This window comes from Ailuropoda melanoleuca, chromosome 14 (genome assembly GCF_002007445.2).
Source record: "Ailuropoda melanoleuca isolate Jingjing chromosome 14, ASM200744v2, whole genome shotgun sequence".
In the NCBI taxonomy this organism is placed as follows: Eukaryota; Metazoa; Chordata; class Mammalia; order Carnivora; family Ursidae; genus Ailuropoda; species Ailuropoda melanoleuca.
The window spans coordinates 21,571,168-21,598,844 of record NC_048231.1 but is presented as its reverse complement, the minus strand read 5'-3'; the positions used below and the strand labels follow the sequence as shown (position 1 = coordinate 21,598,844).

The 27,677-nt window shown below is 39.4% G+C and overlaps 1 long non-coding RNA gene across 1 annotated transcript in view; it reads right to left on the bottom strand.

Moving 5' to 3' along the window:
* Positions 1 to 432: 432 nt before the first annotated feature.
* LOC117796122 overlaps positions 433 to 27,677 on the bottom strand; it is a 54,599-nt gene continuing 27,354 nt past the window's right edge. The window contains exons 3-5 of the long non-coding RNA XR_004620495.1: positions 6,785 to 6,888; positions 3,342 to 3,526; positions 433 to 1,933 (exon numbers count right to left, since the gene is read on the bottom strand). This is a non-coding gene — a long non-coding RNA (uncharacterized LOC117796122). The remainder of the gene's footprint in view (positions 1,934 to 3,341; positions 3,527 to 6,784; positions 6,889 to 27,677) is intronic.

The window sequence follows — 27,677 nt, the reverse complement described above, 5'->3', positions numbered from 1 at the left end:
TGAAACCCAAGTTCGCAGACACCAGCCAAGGGCCAACCATTTCAGCAGGCTTTTTTAAGGAAAACAGTCTCAGGCCTGCCAGGGTTAACCCTTTTCTGAACATCTACTCACATGTTGCATATATAAATAGTCCATTTATTTTCAATGTTGAATAGCATTCCACTACACATTATGGCCCCTATCCATGGAGCATATGTCCCAAGCATTCCACTGGATGCCTGAAACTGCGATAATACTAAACCCTGTATGTATGTGTGTGTCTGTGTGTGTCTGTGTGTGTGTCTGTGTGTATATTATGGTTTTTCCTATACATATGTACTGACAATAAAGTTTAGTTTATAAATTACACACAGTAAGAGATTAATAAGAATAACTAATAATCAAATAGAACAATTATAATAATATATTATAATAAAAGTTAGGTGAATGTTGTCTTTCTCTCTCTCAACATATCTCATACTGTCCTCACCCTACTTGTGATGATGTGAGATGATAAAATGTCTACATGATGAGTAGAAGTGAGGTGAGTGATGTAGGCATTGTGATAGCTTTAGGCTATCTACCCATCCTCTGATGATACGTCAGATGGACTTCTGGACCATGGTTGACCACAGTAACTGAAACCGCAGAAAATGAAGCCTTTGATAAGGGGAGTACTACTGAATCTCTGTACAACATTTTGTTTATCCATTCCCCTCTTGATAAGCAGATAGGTTGTTCCAGGTTTGGAGCTATTATAAATAAAGCTGCTATGAACGTTGATGTCCTAGACTTCATATAAACATGTTTTCACTGCCCTTGGGTAAGTACCTGGGAGTGGAATGCCAAGGTCATTTGGTAGGTGTACTGTCAAACTGTTTTCCAAACTGGTTGTACCATTTTACGCTGTGTATAAAAGTTCCATTTGATTCACATCTTACCAAAACTCGATATCTTCATTCTCCCTCATTCTGGACATTCTAATAGGTTTGTAGTGGTATCTCATTGTGGGTTTCTTTTTTTAAGATTTATCGATTTATTTAGAAGACAGAGAGTGCACACATGAGTGGGAGGAGGAGCAAAAGGAGAGAATCTCAAGCAGACTCCCTGCTGAGCACAGAGCCTGAGGTGGGGCTCCAGCTCACGACCCATGTGATCATGACCCAAGAGATCATGACTTGAGCCAAAACCAAGAGTTGGATACTTAACCAACTGAGCCACCCAGATGCCCCTCATTGTGGTTTTAATTGGCACTTCTCAAATAGCTCATAGTGTTGAGCATCTTTTTACATGCTTATTTGCTATCCATATATTTTTTTGTAAAGTGTCTATGCATCTTTCCCATTAAAAAAAAAAAAGTTGTTCCTTTTCTTACCGCTGAATTTTGAGAATTTTTATATATTATGGATAGAAGTCTTTCATTCTATATGTGACTTGCTGATATTTTCTCCCAGTCTATGGTTCATTTGAATTTTGCAGATTGTCTTAATTTTGAAGACAATCAACTTTTCAATTTTTTCTGTAAGCATCATGCTAATTTCTAATTACCATTTGTCCTTTATGGTGAGAATATTTAGGATCTACTCTCTTAGGAACTTTCAAGTATAGAACACAGTACTATTAGCTATATACCATGCTATACACTACATCCCCAGAACTTGTGGATCTTATAACTGGAAGTCTACACCCTTTGACAAATACTTTTCCATTTCCTCCAAGGCCCTTTGTCAGTTCTGAGCATTTCTCTCTAATCATTTTGTATGTTTTTTTTCCCCAGTCTCAGTAGTTCCTCATGCAGGCACTGATCAACACTCAGAGAAAGGTTTGATGGAGGTCTTCAGATGGTTCTTTCCTTCTGTTGGCTCCAGCTCCCTTGGCCTTCCCAGACTCATGCTTTGAGTAGCAGGACCTTAGACAACCAAGTTGAATACAGGTAGAACAGAAATCTGGAGTTCTATAGAAAGGTAATGGATTGAGTTATAAAACTTAGGAACATTGAATGCATTTCTTAAGGAAAGTCTAGATGGATTGGGAATATATGAAAGAATGAGCAAACCAGAGAGTTTAAAGGAAAATCCTATAAAATTTAGTAGAGTGTATAAGAAGTCGGCATGTGTGTAACATGGAATATGAGTGCAAAAGAAGTTAAAAAAGAGAAAAGGATTGATGTAAGGATCAGGAAACAGAGACAGGATGTGGGTTGGTTGTTGCGCCCTAGATCTAGTAGGCAGGTAAGATGAAAAGGGCTCCCTCAGATTCCCTTTTCACTAATCCTGTCCTGATTCATCCTGGAAGAATCATTTGGAATTTCAGATTTAAAAAAAAAAAAATCTGGGAAGGCTTGGAGTGAAAAACAGAAGGCAAAGCCAAAAAGTCATTAAAGTTTGGTGAATTCTAAATACAAAACTAACAGCTTAAAAATTAATCCTCAAACTAGTGGCTAACTGGACCATTTAGGGGGGAAATGGAGAAATATGAGCACATCCAGGGACTGAAGATGTTAAAACTATTGCTGAATTTTGACTGAACTCTAAGTTAAAAAAAAAAAGATCCCCTAAAGGGCCATTCAAAGCATTTAAATTTGAGCTCACCAAAGCATGTACTAATGTTTTAACAGCTGGAGTGGTTAAGCATTCTTCTGTTTTAGCAGTTTTAATAGCTGATGACAAGAGGGCAAGGTTAGACACCCAGAGAGCTCAGCAGCCTCACAGGCAACACCTGAAGTGAGGGAGAGTCTGTTTTGATGGGATGGAACAGTGTCTTCTGAAGAACAAAAAAAAATGTTTAATAGACTGTTCTATATATTTAAAGTGGATTTGCCCTTTACTTAAACTTGACCAGCAGACTCCACAAAAGCCCTAAGCAATAGTATTACAATTGCTGGGTTGCAAAAAGGGAAGCAGATCACCATCAATGAACACATATCTAGTGACTATAGCAGGAGAGCACGTCTGTTCTGTGTTCAGACAGACACTACATAAAGCAAAATAGGGATTTGGACATAAAGTGAAATAGGGATTTAGTAATTATCCGGTCCATTCAATCAAAGCAGGAGGCAAATTGGAAAATTGAGAAACTGGATAAGGTTCTGTTTCCCGCTCTCTTTCTTATGTAAGCTTTTTGTCCTATTATGCCTAGTCATCTACAGACTTTCATGTTTCAATGTCTTTTACCTTTTATTGGGGCCTAAAAATCAAAAATGACACAGACATCCTCCCCAGGGCACGTTATCTAGTGGAGCAGATGTTACACACTCTCCATGTAAATATGAAACAGAAAGTTCAGTTTTAGAGTTGTGGTATTCAAACTGTATCATTTAATAACCCAGAGTGCTTGTGAACCCCCAGGTTGCTAAGCCTCACCTCCAGAGTTCCTTAATCAGTAGGTTGTGGAGGAGAATGTGTATCTCCAGTAAGAGCCCAGGTATTGTCGCTGTTGTTGGTCTGGTAACTACACTGAGAACCACTGTTTTAGAGAATGGCAGATAGTAATTCCAGCTGAGGCTCTCAGAGATAGCTTCAGTGAGACAGTTAACCATGAGTTAAGTCTTGAAGGGTTGAAGAACGCAGCATGGGAAATGAGAGAAAGAGGTATTAGAAACAAAAGTAATGCATTAATTAATACGGCAAAATTACAAGGACATTTTCCCACCTCTACACTTTGGTGTTCCTTGAAGATCTAGGAATAAGAGACAGACAATTAAGATACTTCCAGTTTCAGAATCCTTAAAAAATTCAAAACAAGCACAGTTTCAAAGGAGCTCCTCTGGAGCCTAATTTTGCAGTATCTTCTCTAATATTCATTCCTATTTCTTTTGCTGCTTTGTCACAATGACAATCCACACACAGAAATGAACAAAGGCATCATTAACCAAAATACTAGAGCCGCTTTAGGGCTTTTCTCATCCAGGGCCTGATTTTCTTCTTAGACATCCATAGTCACTATTTCTATGGCAATTATCCTCTGACTACATATTAATTGAAGCCTTTGTCCCTTTTTTTTTTTTTTGCTATTGTCCAGGATATTTACATTTAAGAAGAAAAAGAGAGATAAAAATAATTTTCAAATGAAGAATGAAAAAATTTAATTAGAGGGCTATAAAAATGTCGACAAGCACAATGCAGAACGTAACACAGTGGTTCTTAAGTGCTGAAATAGCAATGACAGAACCAGATAAAAAAGATATTACTCAAATGCCATTCGGGGCATTGCATCCTGAAGAAAAAATAAACCTGACCCTTAGATCAAATTTGGAAAAAAAGAGAAAAAAATTTTTTAAAATATTCTTTTAAATTTGTGAATGATTAGTTTATCCCAATTCTGATGACCAAGGGCCCTCAATACAAAACCCTGGAGAAAAAAATATTAGGAGAACAGTGAGTGGTCATGTCTCCCTAGAGCCTAGATATGACTCTGGGAACAATAGAAAATAAAGCTGAAAATGTAAGTTGAGGTCAGATTATTTACAGGACTTAAAATACCTAAAGAGAAGAATCAAACTATATTCCTACCGAGAGAAAATTATCTTCTCCCAGAACTCTAGCCACCTGAAAGAGAAAGAACCAGGACAACACCATAGTAGATATCTGATATATTTGTCTATTCAGCACCCCTCTTTCTTTTTGAAAACCGTCCCTTTCCTACTCCATGCTGTCCAGCAAAATTGTCAGCCACAGTGCTTCACTTACCCACAGAAGCTGTACAAATGGACACAGGACCTGACCTATGACTGTCCCCCATTCCTTAAACCACAGTAGACATTTACCAAGACAGAGACTATCAATTTTCCTCCCAAGAAAATCTTATATACAATTTGGGAAAGAAGAACTTCTTTTTGACTCTAATGCTGTAGGCAATGAGCTTAGAGCCACCATCAGCCCATCACTATGAGGGACACAAGGAGAAATTGAGTCTAGAGATGGGGGCAGAGGTGGGGAGCTGACAACTTTGAGATCCTGAATCTAACAGGCAACTCCAAAGTGACCCTTGAACTTCCTATTTCTACAAGACAAATCTTTCTCCTTTGTCTTCCTTAAGTCAATTTGAGTTGGTTTATGTCATTGACAATTACAGGAATCATTAGGCAATAATAAATGTATGTCTGTTTTGCAAACGACCAGAAAAGAAAAAAACTACCCTCCTTGGGAATCTGGGAGTCTTGTTTTTCAGGAAAGTCACTTCTTAGCCTGAGTTGTGGGAAGGGCTTTTAGGGGTATCCTTAGAAGGACCCTCTACTTCTGTAGGAAAATGCTACTGAAGTCACAAGAGGACAAGAATAAAAGAGAGAGAAGGAAGGACTGAAGGAGAAAGGGAAAGAAGGAGGGAAGAAAAAAAGAAAGAAGAAACATTGAACTGAAATAAAAATCCAAAGGATAATTTCAGGCAGTGTTTGCAGAAATAGCTTTTGTCTTATGATCCTGAATTGCTTCAGAGATTAACAGTTACATGCGAAGAATATTAGATGAAGTGATACCAAATCTGTTTACATGTTTACCAACCCATATTTCCATTTGAAAATCTGCTACATCCATTATAATCAAACCAGACCCACCAGACCCACAAATTGACCCCTTGTTCACAAATTACACTTCTTACAACAAAGGGACCTAGTGCCAACTTTGGAGCAGTATTGCCTACCCCATGCAAAATCCACCCCATGACTCTACTCCCTCCCACAGTCCTATGACTGACCTGATATCAATTACAGTTCAAATTAATTTCCCTTTCAACTTGTCTCCCAATTCCCTCGCAAGTCCAGTAAACACCAAGTCCCCTCAGTCACAAAATACTTCAGCAAGAGAGTGTGGTTCTGTCAAGCCCTGATAACCTTTCTTGCTGCAAGAATAATAGAATGGTGGCCTTCTTGGGCTGCTTCCATCAATTACTATTAAACGAATCCTTCTAAGCTGTCAAGCCCCTCCCTCCTCCTCCCTCCTGTAGAGATGCCAGTGGCTTGGGGGCAGCCCGGAAGAGGTGAAAAGCACAGGGCAAAGGAGGAGTGTGAAAGGGACTGTTGGGGCAGGCTGACTAGGGGGGAGGGCATCAAACCCTACATGACCTGCGTGTAAGGACCACAATCACAGAAACTTCACTTAATCTCACCAAGGCTATTAGGAGCTACATTTCCAGGTGGTATCTAGCTGCTCAGAAAGATAACTGCTTTGCGGACTTCAATATACCTTGAGAGAATTAGATTTCTCTAAGCCAAAGATTGAATTCCTTCCCGCTTCCCCCCTTCTTCGCTGTACAGGGCCTCATGCAAGCGATTTTATTTTCCTTGTGCACCAGGGAGACGACATCCTGCTAAGTATGCCAGAAGCAGGGAAGACTGAAATACAGGATCTGTAACGTTGCTTGCTAGCTTGTTTGCTTTGCTTACCTGTTCTACTGAAGGAGCAGCTGCGGAAAGCCTTAATCAGAAAAACTATAAAATTTAGTGCTCTCTGCAGCTGCCAGGAGCCGACCCATGTCAGCAAAGAGTGACTTTTACTTTGAACCCTACCCTATTTGCCTTGATGCATTCCAGCTGATTGTAATTGTTCCCTGAGTTACAGAGGGACCACAGATCAAGGGAAGATTTGTGGCTGAGCCCTTAAACAATCAAATGTCATCTCAAGGTTGGAGATATAATGTGGAAATTAAGTATTACAACTTCACCATCTGCAGACAGCATGTTTCCCATAAAACCAGCTGATTTCCCAAACAGAGCCTGCCCCTCCCTGCTCCGAATTCCCATAATACTCCATTGCCACCCCCGCTCTATCATTTGTGACATTGTATTACAATTACCTGTTTGCATACCTACCTCTTGTTCACTACACTAGGAATTCCTTAAAAGCGGAGGCTGCATTTTGTTTCTTTATCTCCAACTCCTGCACAAAGTCCGCATGTGGCTGATGCTCCACGTATCTGGGTTGAATGAATGAAGAAACTTAAATCAATTTCTCATCTATTCCTAGCTGAAGGACCATAAATTTGTCACAAAGATGTTTTTCTACCCTAGAAACTAAATCAAACACACACACACACACACACACACACACACATATATAATCAATGAATGCATATGGGGCAACAACTCTTTTTAATATATTAATCATTTACCAAATAAAAATAGTAAAATAGTGGATGACATTCAGATCACTCCTGGCAGCTTAGAGGTTTGAAAAGTGTCCTCTGGAAAATCCCACAACACTCTTTAAGCTAGGTGTGCCTATGGCTTTCCCATCCTGCAGGGGGTCATCTGTGTTGGGGACTTACCTAATGCAGAGCCGTTGAAGGTCTGGGGGTCAGCTGGTGCAGGGGAGCAGCATGTTGGGGGGGGGGGGAGTTGTCCCCAAAGTCAAGAGCACCACTGACCAGAATGAAGAGCCCAAGCCAGGGAGGAGACCATGGACCAAACCATCCAAGCAGATCTGAGCTGTACTCTCCTTCCTTGGCCCTTTTGAACCTGTCTGCACAGAGGCCAGTTTGCCACTTCACCAATTGAGAATCCTTTTCTTAAACCTCCCAAACAAAAGGAAATAAATAGCTAAACACCCTAACTGCATTGCTTCAGGGTGTTACTCTCGTCTCCTTGTACCAAATCAGAACAGGGGTGCAGCACCGAAGTCAAGGCCAGTGTTCCGGGTAGAGGGGTCCTGCCCTGCACTGGCCCCACTGCCCTTTGTGTCTTCAGAGCCAGTGCTGCTTTAAAGTGGGTAACAAGCCACTTATCTTTCAGATGGATCAGCCTCCATTTTTCCTCCCCCCTCATCCCTCTGAGTCCCAGGCATTCAGCATCCCTATATTTTTCTTTACTCCTCAGGGACTGGTTCTTGATCTTTCACTGACACAACGTACAAAAGCCTAATAACACAGAATTTTAACCTAAAGCTTGGTGCTCTAGCTCTGCAATTCCCTAGAAATGGAAGAGGATTAAGGGTTAATGGGACTTTCTTGGAATCCCTGAAACAGTAGCTCAGGGCCTCCAAGGATGTCACTAGATTTGGCCTCAGTCCCCCAGGCAGACTACTGTTAAGACAAGAGGACAAGAATGAAAACTGAAAATGTAGAAAAACCACCAGGCATTTGTAGTGATACGCAGGTCAAAGAAAGGTAAAGGAAAGCAGAAAGAGGGTTAGCGGGATTAGGGACCCCAAAGAACATCAGCTGCCTTAAAATGGGAGCTATCCCTTCCTCTGGACATCTGTCCCTTCTCTTGGTGTCGCAGAGAGACAAGTACTTTCTTATTACGGAGATGTGGGCCTTTTCTTTCATTCATTCATACATATATCCACCAAGTATTTCTCAAGTGCCCACCATATACTAGGCATTGTACTACGTTTGACTTCTGGTTTTTACTTGGTAAAATAATTTAATTTTCTAGAGGCGTAGATGCTTGGAAGAAAGAGCAAATGAGAACTTTGAATTGCAAAAGCAGTGTTATGTTGTGCTTAACGCCCACACCCTGAAATGAGCTCAATCTCAGTTTGAGTCCAATGAGACATCCTGTCACTCAGTCTCTTTCAGCCTCAGTCTCCTGTTCTGAAAAATGGAGATTATGGTCATTACATCCGCACGCCATCTTTGCATGGATTAAAAGAGATCATGGATGCAAGGCACTTTGTGCACTTTGGGGCACAGAATAAACATGCGATACATATTAACAATTCCTATTTGAAGAGAGGAAAGCAAAATTGAAACTGAAGGCAACCCTTTCCACCAAAGGCATGGCAAGGCAGTGTTCAGTTTCAATATCACTTTATCTTATAGCAGCTGGAAGTGACTGGAAAATTTAGTGCAAGAGAGAAAAGAGAGATGAGAAATCAACATATATAATGAATGTCTTGGATTATCTCTGGACTCGAAATCACTGTACTTCATTATTACAGAAAACCAGGAACTGTTAGAACAGTGCTTCTCAAGTTTAATGCATATGAATCACCTGGGGATCCTATTAGACGGCAGGCTGTGATTCAGGGGTTTCAGGGAGAACCCGAGATTCTTCATCTCTAATAAGCTCCTGGTGATGGCAATTCTTCAGGTCTGCAGACCACATTTGGAGTCATAGGGGTTAGATAAAATTAGAATTCAAGCTACACACACACACACACACACACACACACACACACACATACAGAGGTAAATGTGAGTAGTTTATTGCTAAGATGCAGGAATATACATACAGATATTACAGATGTACATATACTGAATGTACATTGTGTTAGCAACAAACTAGTAACTGGGATGCCTGGTTTCCTCCTTCGGTTTGGCCACAAATTAGTGGCACGACTTAGTTTCTTCTTCTGGCTTCGTTTCATGTTTGAAAAGTGAAGGGATTATATGTTTTTTAAGTTTCCTTCCAGCTTAATTTTCTAGATGAACATTTTTTTCCACTGGGGGAAAAAAAGAAATTTACTTACAATTGTATGGGATTTAACAGACATAAAGCGATTTTTGATCCTCAGATACTTTGTGCACCTAGCCCTCATGAAAATCCTCATGGAGACCGCTGATAGGGACTCATTTGAAATGGAGAAAATGTAGCAAATTGTTTTTCATAGCCAAAATGTGAATGTCAGTGAAGAGACCATACATAGATATTATTTAGAAAGACAGCACTAGATTTTCATGTAACAGAACTCCGTGTGACTGTCATAAGCAAAGCCGCTGGGCGTTGTTCAGCCTCACATCTTTAACAATTCCAAGGAATTTATGGGGAAGGGTGGGGGGGTTGGGTGGAGGGAAGGGCAGCAAGAGCCTTTAAAAACACCCCTAGAGAAAAGCCACCTTGGCAAATCCTCAGGCTGGAAGCACCTCTTCAGCCAGCATAAACACTTAGACACACTTGCTCCTACAACACAGGCTATGCAAATTATTCCCAGTTTCTTCTTACAAACCCCGTCAAGTTTGTATTATTTATGAGCTAACCAACTTCATAGCTAGCCTTTCACCTTGTCATACTTTCCTACACATCAGAGCTAATCCAGTCTGCCTCGTGCCTTTCCTGACAGCATTGTATAAGATGCAAATGGACACATTAAAAGCATTGTCTCTGATAAGAAGGGAATCTGTAAGGAAGCAAAGGGATGATACCAATGATGAGGGAATCAAGACCATTCTCAAATCCACCGACCCTTCCGTTTTTTTCTTTAAAAAAAAAAAAAAAACAAAAAACCTTCCTTTTTCAGATATCGTGCCAAGTATTCAGACGCAACTACAAAATAACAAACGGTTTAAACATTTTGACTAATTTTTTAACCAAGTAAAAAAAGACACTCTAGGTGACCTTGCCCAGGTTGTCTGTATAATCCTTTCTTATAGCTCTAAACTACTCCCTCAGGCACACTGCTGGAACTGACCTAAGTCATGAATGGCCAGCCAGGGGCATGGTGTTGGATAATTTTGCATAAAGACAATGTATTTATCCATTTTAGAGGGTGTGTTAAGAATCCATATTCCCTGAGTTGTGTTACAAGTAATGGTAAGTAAACAAGGAAAGGATTTGATTTTTTTTTTCTTTTCTGCCCAAGAGCAGCCCCACATTAATGGTAGATATTTATTACAAAATTTAGATGAGCTCTTCTTTAAGAAGAGAAAGCACCTCACACTACATCCACACTTGAGATCTGAGTCGTTAAAAGTCTAATGATAAATGGGACCAAATGAAAGGTGTGGCTAAATTAGGCATATCTATGCATGTGCACATAATTACACAGAATATGTATGTATAATTTGCCTTTAAGGGTATTTCTGTCTATACCTGAAAATCCCAGGTGTCCTCACACAAGGACAGCTTTGTGAGGTCATGCCTTTAATGGAGCCCTGTTACCATGGGAATATCAGAGCTCCCTCTCAGAATAGCATTTAGTTCTGACAATTGAAGAAGCTAGAGAATATCAATTAAGCCATAGTCTCAGCATCTTCCAGCACCTACAAATCTGAAAGTTATCAGTTATCAAGTATTGCCAGTTTGCCTGAGAAGATGCTGACTTTTGGCCATGTTTCAAAGTAGCGTGTGTATACATGTAAATATCTTTTCAATCCTTTATCTTCCATTAGTCTGTAACATGGAAGCATATATTGCTAGGTCCTCTAAACAGCAACTGAGTATAATCCATTAATTCATTCACTGGTTCATTCATTCAGTATAGAGAGAGAAGTAGTGTCTGGTAGATATCTCCAGTGGCCAGCCTAACATGGCATCTGAGGCCACATGCATGCATGATGCTTAACCTCAATGACCTTGAAGTAGAATGGAGAATTATTGTTAAGTGTTAAGAGATGGAAACACAGGGCATAATATGGAGAGAAGCAGTAACTGAAGGACCAAGTGGGTACAGAGAAAGGATCTTGGAAGATCAAATGAGTTAGAAAAGGTGTCTGGCAAAACTTTAGAAGCAAAGGGGAGAAGATGGTCTATCATTGGCCAAAGCAATTAAATTCCCCTCCCTCTGGCCACACTGCAGAGGATTTAGCATGCATGAGGGTCTCAGGTCAAGAAGATACTAAATATTCAACAGCTATGTGGCCTGTAGCTTCCCACAAGGTGGGACAGCTGCTGTCACAGCTTCAGCACCAGAGAACCAAGGCCAGAGCCAGCAGAAGTGCAACCATGTAGGGCAGAGTAACGGTTCACGGGAGACAAAACTGACAGGGATTTCCTGCTTGTTCCCAATATTCAGTTTTGCCACGGAGGACAAGAAGCTTCACAGAAACCAGCATCCCTCAACATGTCACAACCCATCTAAGTCTCACTGCCCAATGGAAGAAATGGAATGAATCTAGTGCCCTGAGGTCACCTTGGAATCCTCAGAGCCTGTGTGCCCACTGACTGTTTCTTAGGTCGCATTTTCTATGAGCCAGATTTCCCTGTGTACTTTATGGTAAGCATGTACTCATCCTGCATTTTGGACATTTCCAAGGATGGCTGAGACAAGCGAAAGCAAGTCAGGACAGTGTTGAGAAGGAAGAGAAATAATCAAAGACCCCTTCTCTGCCAGGCATTCAAACCCTGGCAATTTCAGCAAAATAAAGGGGTGTAGAATAAGTCCCACCATAGCCCTGGCCCTGCAATGTAAGCAGGCAAATTTCAAAATTGTTAGTCTACTTAGAAAAAATTTTAACTGCATTTCTCGTTTGATGGTCCTTTGCCAGCACCAATGTAGTATAAAAGTTAAGGACTTGGCTTCTGCAAATAATCTGGTTCCAGTAGGGATACATCCCCATTTAATACCAGGATGATCTTGAGTGAACCCGTCTCCCTAAGCCTCAGTGTCTTCAACTGAGGACTGAGGTAATAGCAATAGTTGTGGATGGAAAAGCATAATGCACAGAAAAGTTGAGAACTTGCGCAGGATCGCTTAAGTGATAAGTGGTAGATCCAGGATTTGAAGTTACACAGTTGGGCTCTAAAACCTATACCATTCATAACTATAGTGAATTTCCAAAATAGTACCATCTCCCTGATTAAGAAGCTTCTTTGAGCTGATTTTATGTATTCGTCAGCTAGGGCTGCCACAGACTGAGCGGCTTAAACAACTGAAATTTATTTTCTCACAGTACTGAAGAGCAGAAGTGCAAGATCCAAGCGCCATCAGAGTTGGTTTCTGGTGAGGCCTCTCGTGCTGGGTTGCAGATGGCCGCTTTCTCACTGTGTCCTAACATGACCTTTCTTCATATGCATGCATGAGGAGAGAGATCTTTAGGGCCTCTTCTTATAAGAACACCAGTCCTTAAAGGACACTCACCCTTACAACTTCATTTAACTTGACCTCCATGAAGGCCCTGTCTCCAAATACAGTCACATTGGAGGTCAGGTCTTCACCATTTTAGGGGGATAAAATTCAGGCCACACAGAACTTTACACAGTAATTGATACACATGGTCAGCATTCACTTTGTAAACACACAGCAAAATAGTACTGATTCATATTCCATGGACTTCTTTGTTCAAGCTCAGAAATTATCAGGTTTAGCAGAAAAGACAAAACCGGAAGTTTTAAAAGTTTGTTAATGCCATTTGAATAAGTCTGTTTACCTCCTTTTCTTCATCTGTGAATTAAAATACACCCATCATCAAATATTAGTGTGACCGTGGGTTAACAATTATATTCTTACCGAAATTAAGAGAGCTCAAGAAAGAGAGCTTCTGTAGGAACCCATTCCCTTTGTAGGAACTAGCTATATCCTGGGGACTCTGGAGCTTCCTGCGATCTTCATGGCCTGTAGATCCCTGAAGTCCTGATTGAGGGCAACTTAAGCCTTGCTCCTCTGAATGGCTGTCTGAAGTTTGGCCAGGCTATATATCTATATCCCAACACTTCCCTCTGAGGTTCTCCACTTCCAGTGGAAAGCTCATTATAAGTGGGCCTTCCGCGAAGCTTGTTAAATCCACAAGCTCATAATCTATGCAGTCCTGATTGTTGCTGTTCTTTCCAGAGAGGAGACCACTGCCCATCATATAGTGCATTTCATTTGAGACCAAAGAGATCTGCTAAAGTTCTACTTTTAATGTATTTAATGTCTTTTAATCCCCTATTTTCCCATCTGTTTTATGGTTGAGCATACTAATTCAGGTCCCACCTGAAAGTTGGTAATAAAGGCAAGGCAGACAAATTATCCCTCCATTAGAAGGATGAACCTATGAGAAGGCCCTACTGTAACTCAGGTATTCCCATGATCTCTCTGACGTTTCTGTGCTGACAGCTACATAGTACCTAAGACTGACCTCCTGATGAATTATGTGTAAATGTCAGTTTCCTCTCTGTGACCAATCCCTTAGGATGTCGCCCTTCATATGCAGATGAACCTTATCCTAACCTCAGGGACTCCAGAATAGTATTATGAGTAACTGATGGAGCTGTGGAAATATCTTCCCAAGAAGTCTTTAAAAATGGATTCATTTCTATGGTAGGGTAGGAACGATGTTATACTTCCTGAATGGGGAGAAGTGGGCCCAATGACTCTGAAGGGTGTTATTCAACCCCAAGATTGCCACAAAGAGCATCCAGTTGAGGGGATAGATAAATGAAGCTGAAATTCAGCCAGGGTTCTGCTCACCAAGCTATGCACCCTGTCTTAGGGCTATGTCCACCTGAAAGAAAAGCACTTTTCCTAATTTGCACAAAGTAACATAGGAGTTAAAGAGACCCTGCTCCAACCTACAAGTCTATTAAGTGAATCTAGATCTACTTGTCAATTTGTTATAACAACTATTCTATTCTACAACAATTTAATGAACATCAATTATGTGCATGGCCAATGTGCCCCATTCTTCCTGAAATATATGAAATCATTAATGCTATTTAGGAACTCTGGTTTCAGGGCATCATTCCAGACGAAATACAGAATCATGATCCCTGTGCCTGTGGTTTGAGAGGGAGAACAGTTCACATCATTAAATATTGTCGAGTCATTGGGAGAATTTTTTTTTAAATCTCCGAACTAAGAAACATTACCAGATCTGAACCTTGATATAACATGACACATGTGTCTTTATCATATATCTTGAATTCTCTCAGCTATTTCTTCCCCAAATACTGTCCTCTTAGAGCAGCCCCTAGCTAAGGAGTCAGAACACCTGATTTTAAACATTGGCTTTACAATTTGACTCTCTTTTTTACTTTGAATACAAATCACTTAAGTTCTCAGGGCATTACCTTCCCTCTGGACAGTAAAAGAAAAACTAGCCTCTGACTCCACAGGGATGTTGTGCAAATAAATGAGATGTAGGACTTCAGAGTCACTTTAAGCTCTTAGGAATGAAAGAGCTTAAAGAGATATAAGTTTTCAGTAGTTATTCTTTATTTTTTCACCTTACAAGTGAGAGAAAAATGTTCCACCTTGGTAAGTCTGGAAGAATACAGCCTCACTGACTACTTCCCCAAAATGTAGCTTTTTCTCTTCTACATTCACAAAGTCTATTGTAATTCTGCTGTTGCCTCAGTGAAATTAATAAGGATCTGCCATACCTCAGGCAACAGACAAGAGTGGTCACGCTCTGTGTGGGGTGAATTATCTGCTACCAGTCGGGCGTCATACGATTGCATGCCCCTGGAGCGGCTGTGAGAAAAACTCTCAAATGAAACAAAGAAAGTGTTACATTACAGAACATAAGAAGTTGCTGAGATGGAGTTCCCAGCTAGGATATTGATCTGACAGAGTCTAGAAGTCCAGAGGTAGAAAACTTCCAGCACTTTCTTTTAGAACTAAAACCACATTTCGCCAGTGTCAGAGATACTCTCTCTTAATGCCAACACAGGAGTCCTGAAGAGGATCACAAATAACCAGCTAAAACTCCTGATCCTCTCCTCTTAAAACTCCTGATCCTCTCCTCTGCCCCAGGATGAAGAGTCCCTGACAGGTGATACAGATAAGTGCTGTATAACCTGTCACTTTATCTTCCTTAAGAAAGCAGCATAATCCATGGAGCTCACAAAAACTGTTCTGTGGCTTCGATCCCATTCTGACATTCAAGAGAAAAGTTGACAGCCATAGATTAAAGGAAAACACTATAGAGAAGAGATACTTACAATAGGTGGCTATGACTAAAGATGTGTTTTGGCAAGAATTAGCTAGAAAGACATATTGGCATACTGACATGGGTCTGTAAGCTTGTGGATTAAGCTAACATCTTTGTCTTGGCCTCATTGGGGCCCATGTTTACTCACAGGCTTTGATTTTCTTCATTTGCTCATTCAATAGGTGTTCATTGAGCACTGTAATGGAAATTGATGGTAGTGTCCCCAAATCTATCTCCTCTCCTTCCTGAGCAAGTCGCTGTCCAACAAGAACCTAAATTTTCCAGCCCATCTTACAGAGATGTGGTGACTTGTTTGCACGGATAGGAAGTGAATGGAAATGATAGGGGCAACTCTGATATTACTTGCTTTAAAGAAAATCTTTGACCTGAACGTCTGCTTTCTCCAGCCTACTTACTGAGAATGGCTGTCAGGCCAACCTACCTGCAGGGGATTGTAATGTGAGAAGAAAATAAACATCTGTGTTTTGAGTCTTTTGTTACATCAGCTTAGGCTTCACTTTTACAAATATAAGTGCCTTCTGGGTATTAAATCCTGTGCGTGTTGGGTGTTCAGTTTAGCAAAATACAGTTGCCACATGTCCCCATAGAATGTATAATCTAATATCTAACCTACTCTTCTGTCCAGAAACCCAAATCCATGCGACAAATGTCTACCTTACTCAACAACTTCAACTCACCCTAGCAGGGCAGAGAGCAAGAGTATAAGAATGGATAAAGACTGGGGCTTCAGTGCTATGCAGATCTGAGTTCAAACTCTTGCTCTATTCTTCACTTAACACATCCTCAGGCAAAACATTTAACTCCTCTAAACTCCTGTATTCTTGTGAATCAGGGGTACTAGAAATAATAATATGTACTTAATAAGATTGTGGTGACAATCAAAAGGATTAGGCATGTAAATAGCTTAGATAGGGATTTGTGTATTACCAAGTGTGATTTTTCAGAATTTGGTCCTTCCACTGCTCTTGGTCTCTCAAATTTCATGGGAAGAGACTTAAAGAAAAGGTACGAGCATCTTTATCTTATTCAACCACATTATGTGAGGCAAGAGTCATCACTCCCACGGTGTAGATGAAGAAACTGACTCTCAGAGAGAAACCTCTTAGAAAGTGGCTCAGCCAGAATTTGTTTACAGATCTTCCTGATTCCAAAGCCATACTACCACACCAAATGTATCACAATCATGTCCAGTAATCACTGATCAACTGTTAGGGGCAATTCTTCAAGGTCGTATCATGAGGTTTCCAGCTCTGGACCCAGTAGATAAATTGGTTCCCTTTCCTATATTCCCATGGTGCTCTCTACCTCTGTCATAATTCAGTTAACACTGTCTCATAATTGTGTTTGTTCATCTGGCATCCCCTACTAGAGCGTGAATACTTGAGATAGGGACTATTTCTTAAACATCTCTGTCCCAGGACTTAGTATGATGCCTGGTATGTACTAGGCACTCTATTAATAATTGTCATGAATGATTGTCATGTGAGTAAATGAATAGATATTAAAAAATGGAGTGTGAATAAAGAAAAACCTACTAAGGTGGTTATTTGATGCAAAGGAAATGGAAGCATTCAGTGTTGAAAATAGATGGGTGGCAATGAAATATTTAATAAAAACCATCAAGCATAAGAAATTAATACAGAGGCACTCCCATGATGGAAATGAATATTTTCTAAAAGTTATATGCTGATTGTTTTGACCTCAAAGACATCATCATCTATAAGGTCCAGTTCACAAAAGCTTGTAAATTTCAGTTGAAACTGAAATATTGCAAAATTGCATTAAAAAAGGAAATGTATTTATATATATATATAAAACAATAAGGTTGGAACACCAAAAAATAAAAAGAATGAAAGAGGAAAAAAACTGAAAAGATAAAGATTTTGTTCTTTGGTGAAAGTACGTTTAGTTAGAGAAAGATAAGGAAGTATATGTTGACTTTTAAGGACCCTGAATACATTTACTGCACATTTTTCTGCGAGTTTAGAGGTTCAGTGCGCTGGTACTTTATTCTCCCTAATTCCACTTCAAAGCTTTCAGCTTTCATTCCCTTTACTGTAGAGATATTGCCATCAAAACTCATATACTGAAGTCTGAATTAGCCTCTTTTTTCCTAATAAGTGGAACAAAGAGAGGGAAATATATATTTCTAAGAAAACTAGGGAGAAAATTGGGGGAAAATGAGTTGCATAAGAAAAGTTAAATGGGAAATAAATAAGTAGCCTGAAAGAAAGTGGCTAGTGTGAAATTTACTGACCTAGGAGCAGTAAAATGTTAAGGAAAATGGAGAAATGAGGCAAAACCTTTATAATACTTAAAAAAATAAAAAGCAGAAGACAATGACTCATGGTACTCTTCCATGCTGACCAACAAATAATATCATCAGCCCAAGGAATTTGGGTTGTTATTAAGAATACAGAGGAGGATCAGATATATTGTTGTAGAGGAAGAAATGAGGTATAACAAAGAATTTCCATTTACATAAACAGATTAATTTCAACTTGATTTATTTTTAAATTCAGAGAAACTGAACTGATATCCTCCATGTCTATGGAAAGGTGAACACAAAGAAATAATGTAAAATGGGTATCTAAATTTGCTAAAATACAAGGAAGAAACTCCCTGACATGATATGCATACAAAATCTAAAATGGCAAACCAAGAAATCAACATGGAAAATAAAACATTAAAGGGGAATGACTTTGAACCTTCATGTAAAAATTTTGTTACTGTTAAAAATATAAACTTGATTAATAAATGAATAATCCCAGAAAAACTTTGAAGCTACCTACATGGGCTTAGCAGAGTAAAAGCGATTTTACTGGTTAAATGAGTGAGATTTTTTGTTTCCTGTATCTAGGATAATGCTCAAACTCTCCCTCTCCCCTACTCCACCTCACTCTCATTCAAAGAGCATCAACGTAAACATCACTGTCAGCACCAAGGACAGTGGCCCTGGTTGCCATAGGTGTTAGTGACCATTAGAAACGGGGTCTATTGATGATACCCATCTCAGGAGTTCATTTGAATTCAAAGTTGCACTCATCTCCTCTACAATACTACTTTATCTATTCAGACTATGATTTTTAAAACAGTGACTATTTTACTATGTTCTCAGAGGAAATCACTGGCAAAATTGAGGATCAGAGACTACCAGGTCTTAGAAAGACCTTTCATGAGCCTTCAACCTAGCCTATTTTTGAAGTCTTAGAGTTTTTATTCAATCAGATTCCTAATAATCATTTGTCATGAGAAAATGTCAAAATTAAAATTTTGCAATCTAGTCCTTGACCCCAATATGTTACCATGTCTTAACAATAACTCGGCAATGGTACATCAATCAACTCATGGAACTGTTTGGGTTTTTTTATAAAAAATATGACTAATAGATTCACATTCCAGATGCCACATGTCAAGTATTTTAAAAATATGACAGGAGTTTATCCTTAATTTTTTGTCATGGAGAGGATTATATTACTTAAATTTCCCCTAGATAGGAATTTAGTGGAAATAAGTTAGTCTGTTCATATTCAATTCAAACAAACCCTCTTTTAGGAAGACAAGAACTCAAAGTCTAGTCTATGGGCCCCTCTTCTTCACTTTCATAGTAACCCATGCTTACCTATAATAGTGCATTTATCTTATTATACCAAAACTACAATTTTAGATATCTACTCTCTAGTTCTATGAGCAACTTAAGAGTGGTGCAAAGGCCTCCCTATTCATTCTCTGTGTTCTCAAAATGTGTTGCATGAAAGACATTGTACTATGCATTGGAGATGTAACTGTGATAAAAACATTACTCCTTATCTCATAAAGTTTAAAGTTGAATAACCAAGAGATAGGAAGAAGAAGGAATTTATTACACTGTATCATAAGAAAGAATAAAACAGGCTCTGTTGTCTTACCAATGAAGGTTTAAATCTTAGTTCTGCCATTCCTAAAACATTTAGGAAAATTAATTAAATGTAGTTAAAAATGAGATGATGGCAATAATATCTACTACATAGAGTTTTTTAAGGATGAAATAATGACAAGTGGAAAATAATGCCTGGCCAAAGTAAATGCTAAGTGTGAGGATATGCACACAGCTATAATATTGATGGTGAAAGCCCAAGATACCAAGGAAACAAAAAGCAGGGGTGTATAAGTTTGTTATGTTTCCATCCAAGACTTAAGCGCTTCAGAAAGATGTAAAGCCTGCAGTAGCAGATAAGGAGCATTATGGAAAGCTTCCCAAAAGAAGCGACATTTCCATTAAGTCAGGAAAGATAAGTAGACATTGACCACATGAAAAGGGGTAGAAAGAAATCCAGGTTAAGGGAGCACCTTTTGCAAAGAACTTGAGATAAGAAAGAACATGGTGCTTTCAGGTAATTATAAGTAGGGCTGTTTGATGGTGGCATCAAATCAGAGGCATGCTGAGGGGTGGTCAAAGATGAGGCTGGAAGGCAAGCAGTAGCAGGCTCATGAGAATCTCAGATGTCCTGCCAAGAAGCTAGCACTGTATCATGAAAACAATTGATAATCACTAAAGAATTTTATTCATGGAAGTAACAGCATAGAATTTGCATTTTAGAAAGATGACTCAATCTGTAATTTGAAGAACAAGTTGGGAGAAGATGTAACGGTGAAGTGGTGAGACCAGAAGCAAGAACTTTGGCTAAGAGACTGGGACAGTAATCTGGGAAACAACTAAAGGTAGCCTAAATATTTTGTATCCCAGGCGCTTAGCACATAGTGTCTATACCAAATGAGTTCATAACAAATTTGTTGAACTAACTGAAGAGTAAGAAAAGGAATTAATATACCATAGTGGGAAAGCAACATAATTCCTGGCTACATGGAATCATCTATATATATTCCTCAGTTCTGCATCTTACAAAGTCCTATAGAATTAAAAGTTTCAGGAGCACTTTGAGAGGAAGGTAAAGAGATAAGATAAGTATGATCACTTGATAGATGAATGGATAAAGAAGATGTAGTATATATGTGTGTGTATATATATACACACACACTACGCACACACACACACAATGGAATATTATTCAGCCATCAAAAAATGAAATCTTACTATTTACAAACAGCGTGGATGGAACTAGAAGGTATTATGCTAAGCAAAATTAGTCAATCAGAGAAAGACAATTATCATATGATTTTGCTCATATGTGGAATTTAAGAAACAAAACAGAGGATCATAGGGGAAGAGAGGGAAAAATAAAATAAGACAAAATCAGAGAGGGAGACAAACAATGAGGAACTCTTAACTATAGGAAACAAACTGAGGGTTGCTGGAGGGGAGGGGGGGTAGGGTAACTGGGTGATGGGCATTAATGAGGGTATGTGATGTAATGAGCACTGTGTGTTATATAAGACTGATGAATCACTAAACTCTACCTCTGAAATGAATAATACACTATATTTTAATTAATTGAATTTAAATTTAAAAAAGAAGTATGATACAAAGTATAATCACTTTATATTACTAGTATTTCACAGTTAGGATTAGCACCCACTTTGATGCGAATTGTGATGTCAGGTTTTACATGTGCATATAGCTTATGTTTCTTGGTCCATAATTTGACTTACAGTCTGTCCAAATCCATGAAATAGCAGAAGATACTAATATGCATAAGCTTATTTATTTATATCATTGCAAACATGTATACACTTTTCTATCTCCATATTTGTACACCAATTTGAAATTTGAAAAGAAAAAGCTGCAATACACACACACACATACATACACATACACACACACACACACACACACACACACACACACACACAACTTGTTGGTAACAGATCCTCTATCCTTTTCCTGATTTCTATTTCTGGCTCCTTAAATCTTTTCTTTCTTCACTGTTCAATTTGTTCAAATTGGTGCTTGATGTGGGATTCTCAATGCTCATGACCATGACCACAGCCAAATACATCTACATAGGGTATCCCCTCCTTGTCCAACCTATTACAATTTCAAAGGACTTTCAAAGGGCCCTGTGACTTCTGGTGGCTTCCCAGAGGCTCTGTGTGTCTAATTTCCTCCTGACCCCCCGTATCTTGGCATCTGTGTTGGAACAGGTGTGAGCAGACACAGGCAGGTCCATGGAGTCCACGGTTCAGTGCTGGCACAAGATAAGGATTATTTTTTTGCAAGAGATGACTCCGACAATGTTTTCCAGGATGCCAACTTCCAATTAGTGTCATCTTTTGCTCCATGTCCTAGGGCAAATGTCCAGTTTATAGTGAGTAGACACAGGCTGTTCTGAGAGATGGGCATTAATGCCAGAAAAGAGATGCATTTCAGCTTCTTTCCCATAGTCAAGGAAGACTGGTCTGTCAACCAAAGACACAGTCATTGCTATCCAGTGCAAGATCAGCCCCTTGTTTGTGAACAGGGATGCTAATTTATTTTCCAACAATGAAGCCAAATGTGCTTCCAGATGTTGTGCTGTGAAGCAATTGTGATTGTTGAAAGCACATAAAAAAAAGAAAAGAAAAGAAAATCTCACAGCTAAGACCTACAAATTGTCCTTGGGAGACTATTCGTACTGGGGGACTGTGTTGATATAGACAGCAAGGCAAAATCTTCTGTCAGCCAGACTCAGAATGGTCTTTTAACAGTTATCCCACTATCAACAAAAATGAAAAATTCTTATAGTAAATTCCTGAAGACCATAAATTCCTCTATAACTATTGTGTGAAAAAGAGCAGAGGGTGGGAAATGGATTCTTTTCATAAGACTATGTTCACAAGATGCCATAACACTGTTGGTGGGGGCAAGTCAATGCCAAATATGTTAAAAGAGAATTGGAGAAAATCAATCATTTTTTGTTTTGTTGTTTGTTTTTATTGAAGAATGGGGTAAGCAATTATGAAGGAGTGACTTTGTGTAGTCAGAGAGCCCTTACAACGGCTACTGTTTCAAATTGCTGGCAATCTGGAATACATGCCTGACACCTGTGTTTGGTAGAACTCATCCAGGGACAGGCAGAGACACTGTTGCCTGTTCCATTCTCTTACATGGGCCTGGCCCACACATGCAGAAGCTGGACCTTAGGCAATACATCCTTGACTCCTTTTTAGTCCAGACCACTGGCCACCTTTGATCTGCTCTTCTGTGTCCTCATATCTGACTCTGAAGACACTGTTTATTATTAACTCTTGATGAACTCTCTCACATATAAGTCTGTACTCACATTATGGTCCTACGTACTGTCAGCTATAAATTTAAGACATGCTTCAGTGTTCTTCCTCATCCCTAAGTTACCAATAACAACCAGGCTATCATTCTGCTTTACAGTCTCCAGTGTAAAAAAAAATAAAATAAAAATTTAAAAAAAGGATAACAGTCAACTCTTGTGCAAAGACTAATTTTAGATATGGGGTCACTTCAGGTATTAAACTATTTGACAACTTGCTTCTAAGTTCCACTTAAAAATCTCATCTGAATTTTACCCTCTTCCAGCCAAAAACAAACACAAAAACAAAGCTAAGACATGAGGACAAGATTTTATGAGTGAGGCAGTGTGGGGTAGCAGAAGAGGGACAGGCTTTGGAACTAGACACCCTTGATTCTGAAGTCCAGCTTTACACTGCACAGTTGCCTGCTATAAGAGCTTATGTAAGTCACTTGAAGTCTCCCTGCCTCAGTTTCCTCATCTGTAAAAATGAAGATTAAACAAGAAGAGGCACATATGGATATTAAGAAGAGACTTTGGGACGTAGAATCACACCACGTTTATTTTCTTTTTTAATTATTGATGAGGAAGCTGAGTTCCCAATGATATCAGCACTTCTATAGAAGTTCTATTCAAATATAAGTATTTGTCATAACCAGGCAGATCATATTTTCCAAAAATGGCCACAGCAATATTTACAGTTCCATTTGCTCTTCCAGCATCTTGACACACCCCTATCAGAAGATGAAATCTATTTCCTATCCCCTTGAACTGGGCAGGCTATTGTGACTTCCTTGGCAAATAGAATGTGGTGGATGGGATTCTGCATGAGTTCCAAGATTAGCTGATAAAAACAATACAGCTTCTTACTGGCTCTATGTAGGTACTTGTCCTTAGAACCAAGCCATCATACTGTAAGGAAGCTTAGGACACATGGAAATGCCATATATAGATGTTCCAACCAGCAGTCCCAGCTAAGTTCCCAGCCATTAGCAATTGTCAAGAGTATGAGTGAATAAGACTTCAGATGATTCTGGGTTTTGGCCTTTGAACTGCCTTAGCCAATGTTGAGATGACTATCCTCATAGATTATTGCCCAGATTGTAGATTTGTGAACAAAATATATGCTGTTGTGTTTTTTTAAGCCACAAGATTTAGGGGTGGTTGGTTACACAATAAATAACTAGAACACTGAAGCTCAGTAAATTAAATGCACTTCTATTAAGTTTAAAGTCAAAAGAATTTTTAAATGACAACATCTGAGATTCTCGGAATATTAACCTGCAACATATCCTCAAAAATTCCCCAATCCATCTTTCACATTTTGTGAAGAACTGAGGACCCATGATATTTTGTGATTTACTTGAGATCCTATACATAACTACTGTTAAGGGTATGGCCTAATCCAAGTCCAGTCCAGTACTTCTGTTTTCCATAATACTATGATTCCAAACAAACTTGTTGGGGTCAGGGTTCAAATGATCAGATTGGGACAAATATTCTCTAAGTCTGCTAGAGTTCCATACAATGTTTCTATGCCCTTTGGTGCTTCTTTCTTCCTTCTTGCTTAGCAGGGAGACTGATCCGAACTTGGTTGACTTAGTGTGTAATATTGGAAGGCAGAATAGGATCCAAGTGTGCTAACAAGAATTAAAAAAATGTGTCAAACCACGAAATCAGCAGATATGACTTGAAGCAAGGGAGAAAGAGGGCAAATGTGCTGAGCGTGAGGCTGCTGTTTTTCTACAGCCACTTTTCTGAGTATAAATCCATTGAAATTCTATAACATTGATCAAACAGTTTGGCAGAAACCTGCATTTGGTGGACAGACAGTTTTCCACATGATGGTTTACCTCAATAGAAGTTAATCTATTATGATGGACTCACATACACTTATAGCCCATCAATTAAACAATGTTATATCATGTAATTGACTGCAGACTCTTCAGTCATTGAAGGGGCAGCAGGAAAGAGTGTTGACATGAAGATCTGTCTTTCTTCATTGCTGCTAGACATGCAAACTGTTTAAATTGGCTAACAAACTTTGTTTCTTGAGGCTAAAGTGTTCTCCCACTCTCATTTTAATGAAAATCAAGCCAGGACTAAATGATAAGTATCTATCAAAATAGCCAAAGCATTCTCTTGGAATGGATTTATGAATGGGACATGTACACAAGTCTAAAAAAATATGGGAAACAATAAAATAGAAAATCGGATTGAGAAGGAAAAAGAAAGGCAAAGAAGAGAAAAGAATGGAAGAAAAGACTAGAGAATTAGGTTAACTGCTTTCATCATAGTTGTGATTCAGTGTCTTTCTTTTAGTCCAAAAGACACTTCAGTTAGACAGGAAGGCTATAGATTCTGTTGATTAGAATGTTACCCATTTTCGGGGCACCTGGGTGGCTCAGTCAGTTAAGTGCCTGCCTTCAGCTTAGGTCATGATCCCAGGGACCTAGGATCAAGCCCCATGTTGGGCTCCCTGCTCAGTGCTCCCGGCCCCTCCCTCTCCCTCTACCTGCTCCTCCCCTACTTGTGCACACTCTCTCTCTCTCAAACAAATAAGTAAACAATCTAAAAAAGGGGAAAAAATGATGTTAACCATTTTCTCCTGGAGTTTTAACTCAGCACTCACAATAATTCCAAGATCTTTTCTCTCTATTCTCCCCAAATGCTTGATATTAAATCAGGGGTCAGCAAAATACAACCTGCAAGTTATACCTGTTTTGTAAATAAAGTTTTATTGGAACAGAGCCAAACTCATTTATTTAGTGTGTCTATGACTGCTTCTGCACTACAATGGCAGAGTTGCAACAGAAGCCTTCCAACCACAAGCTGAAAAGATTTACTTAAGGAAACGTCAATACTACCAAGTTTGTGGTACTCGTTCTAGCTTCCGAAAGCTCTGTGGAATTTTTCTTTCCCAGTGTGGTTCTCTTTTTCTCCTTGCTGGAGAAGGGGTCTGATTTTAAATCACAATTGAAGAAGCACGATTGAAAGGACCAATAATTCTACTACTGCAAATAACGTTGAGAATTTGCTCCATGACAACTCTGCACCAAGATTGACTTGAGAATGTGCTTATAGAGAACACAGCTAAGGTTTTTCATAACCTTACTTGGTTGGTTTTGAAATATTTGCAGTGTTTTGTAAAGTTGTTGTTGAACAAAAAGTGGTGGGAATACCTTCTGTGAACCTATCTTTAGCTGTTAGCCACAGACAACACAAGTGCTTCTTGAACAAATTTCGCTTCAGTGAGAAAGTCAGATCTCTTTCTCATTTAGCTGCAAACCATTGATTTTCTTGTTCTATGTAGAGATAAATGAGAAAGGTGAAAGTCAAAACAGCATGTCTCTTCTGTAGTCTGGTGCTAGATCTTTCGAGCTATAAAGATCCTAGGGAGAAACTTAGACCTATCTCACCCCCCCCAAAAAGTAGAAAAGAGCAAGAGAATGGAGTATAAAAATCACAGAAGAAAGTAAGCTGTTAATCATTTTTATTGTTCTTATGTGGGTTCTTCTAAAGAGTCACATTAAATGGTTATCTAAGCAAAGTGGCTTATTTTTGATGTTTAAAATTGAACGAAATGTAGATACTGGCTACTGCGGTGGGACATCTGAAATAGCCCAAAGAGTGGTGATAAAAACGCATCTGAAGAAGGACCCAGGAGAAGTAGCACTAATGTTGGTATTTGACACTCAGACCGACACACACACCGATGGCTTGAAAATGAGGATGATGCCAGAAAATGAAAATAGCAAGTTAAAACATGAAGGATAAGGAATGAGGAAGCTAAGGGAGGTTGAACTTTTTGTTTGCTTTGTCTGAATTTATAGTGTGGATTTATATATTGCTCTGAAAGAAAAACAAATTGGAAAAACTTTGGAAAGCGTCTCCCTACATTCCTCAGTGTTCTGATGCCTTTCCAACGCACACAAGCCGGGTGCTAATGGCTCATTATAGCACGCAAGGCGCATGTACGCTCTCACAATCCACAGGCAGTTACTCCGCACTTGTCTGTAGATGGTCAACCTCCATCACATTTAATCACCAGTTTTGTCAACCCCGGCTGGTTACATTCCCAGATGTTGACTAACTGTGAGGATTGATTGTCTTCCAGATGTGTTAGGTTTTCACACATCTCTCTCAACTCCAAGAGAGTATGTGAACGCTTGCTTGCATCAGTGACCACTGATGGATCTCTCCCAGATGTCTCCTTGGCAGAAGTGCCCCCTTTTCTGAGAAATCATGTTGAGCAGTGGCTTCCATAAACATTAAAACACATTCACCACTATTCTCCCCAATGTCACCAGTTGGTTTTAGAAAAATGAAAAACAGATGCAAATTAGCATACCTGATACAAATGATGACTCGGTGATGTTACAAACTAAAAAATAAACAGGCCTCAAACTTAAACTCAAAGGAAGTAGTGTCGGCAACAGAGAGAACTGTAGGGAATGGAATACAATGTCTCCCAAAACTGTGCAACTACTGGGGCACCTGGGTGGCTCATCATTAAGTGTCTGCCTTCGGCTCAGGTCATGATCCCAGGGTCCTGGGATGGAGCCCCACATCAGGCTCCCTGCTCAGCGGGAAGCCTGCTTCTCCCTCTCCCTCTGCTGATCCCCCTGCTTGTGTTCCCTCTCTTGCTGTGTCTCTCTCTGTCAAATAAATAAAATCTTAAAAAAAAAATTAAAAGAAAAACTGTGCAACTACTATAGTTTGGACCTAGACATTTCGTAATATGTTGATTGGTTTTTGTTTAAAAATCACTTTTGGGGGCGCCTGGGTGGCACAGCGGTTAAGCGTCTGCCTTCGGCTCAGGGCGTGATCCCGGCGTTGCGGGATCGAGCCCCCTATGAGCCTGCTTCTTCCTCTCCCACTCCCTCTGCTTGTGTTTCCCTCTGCTTGTGTTCCCTCTCTCACTGGCTGTCTCTATCTCTGTCAAATAAATAAATAAAATCTTTAAAAAAAAAAAATCACTTTTGATATCTA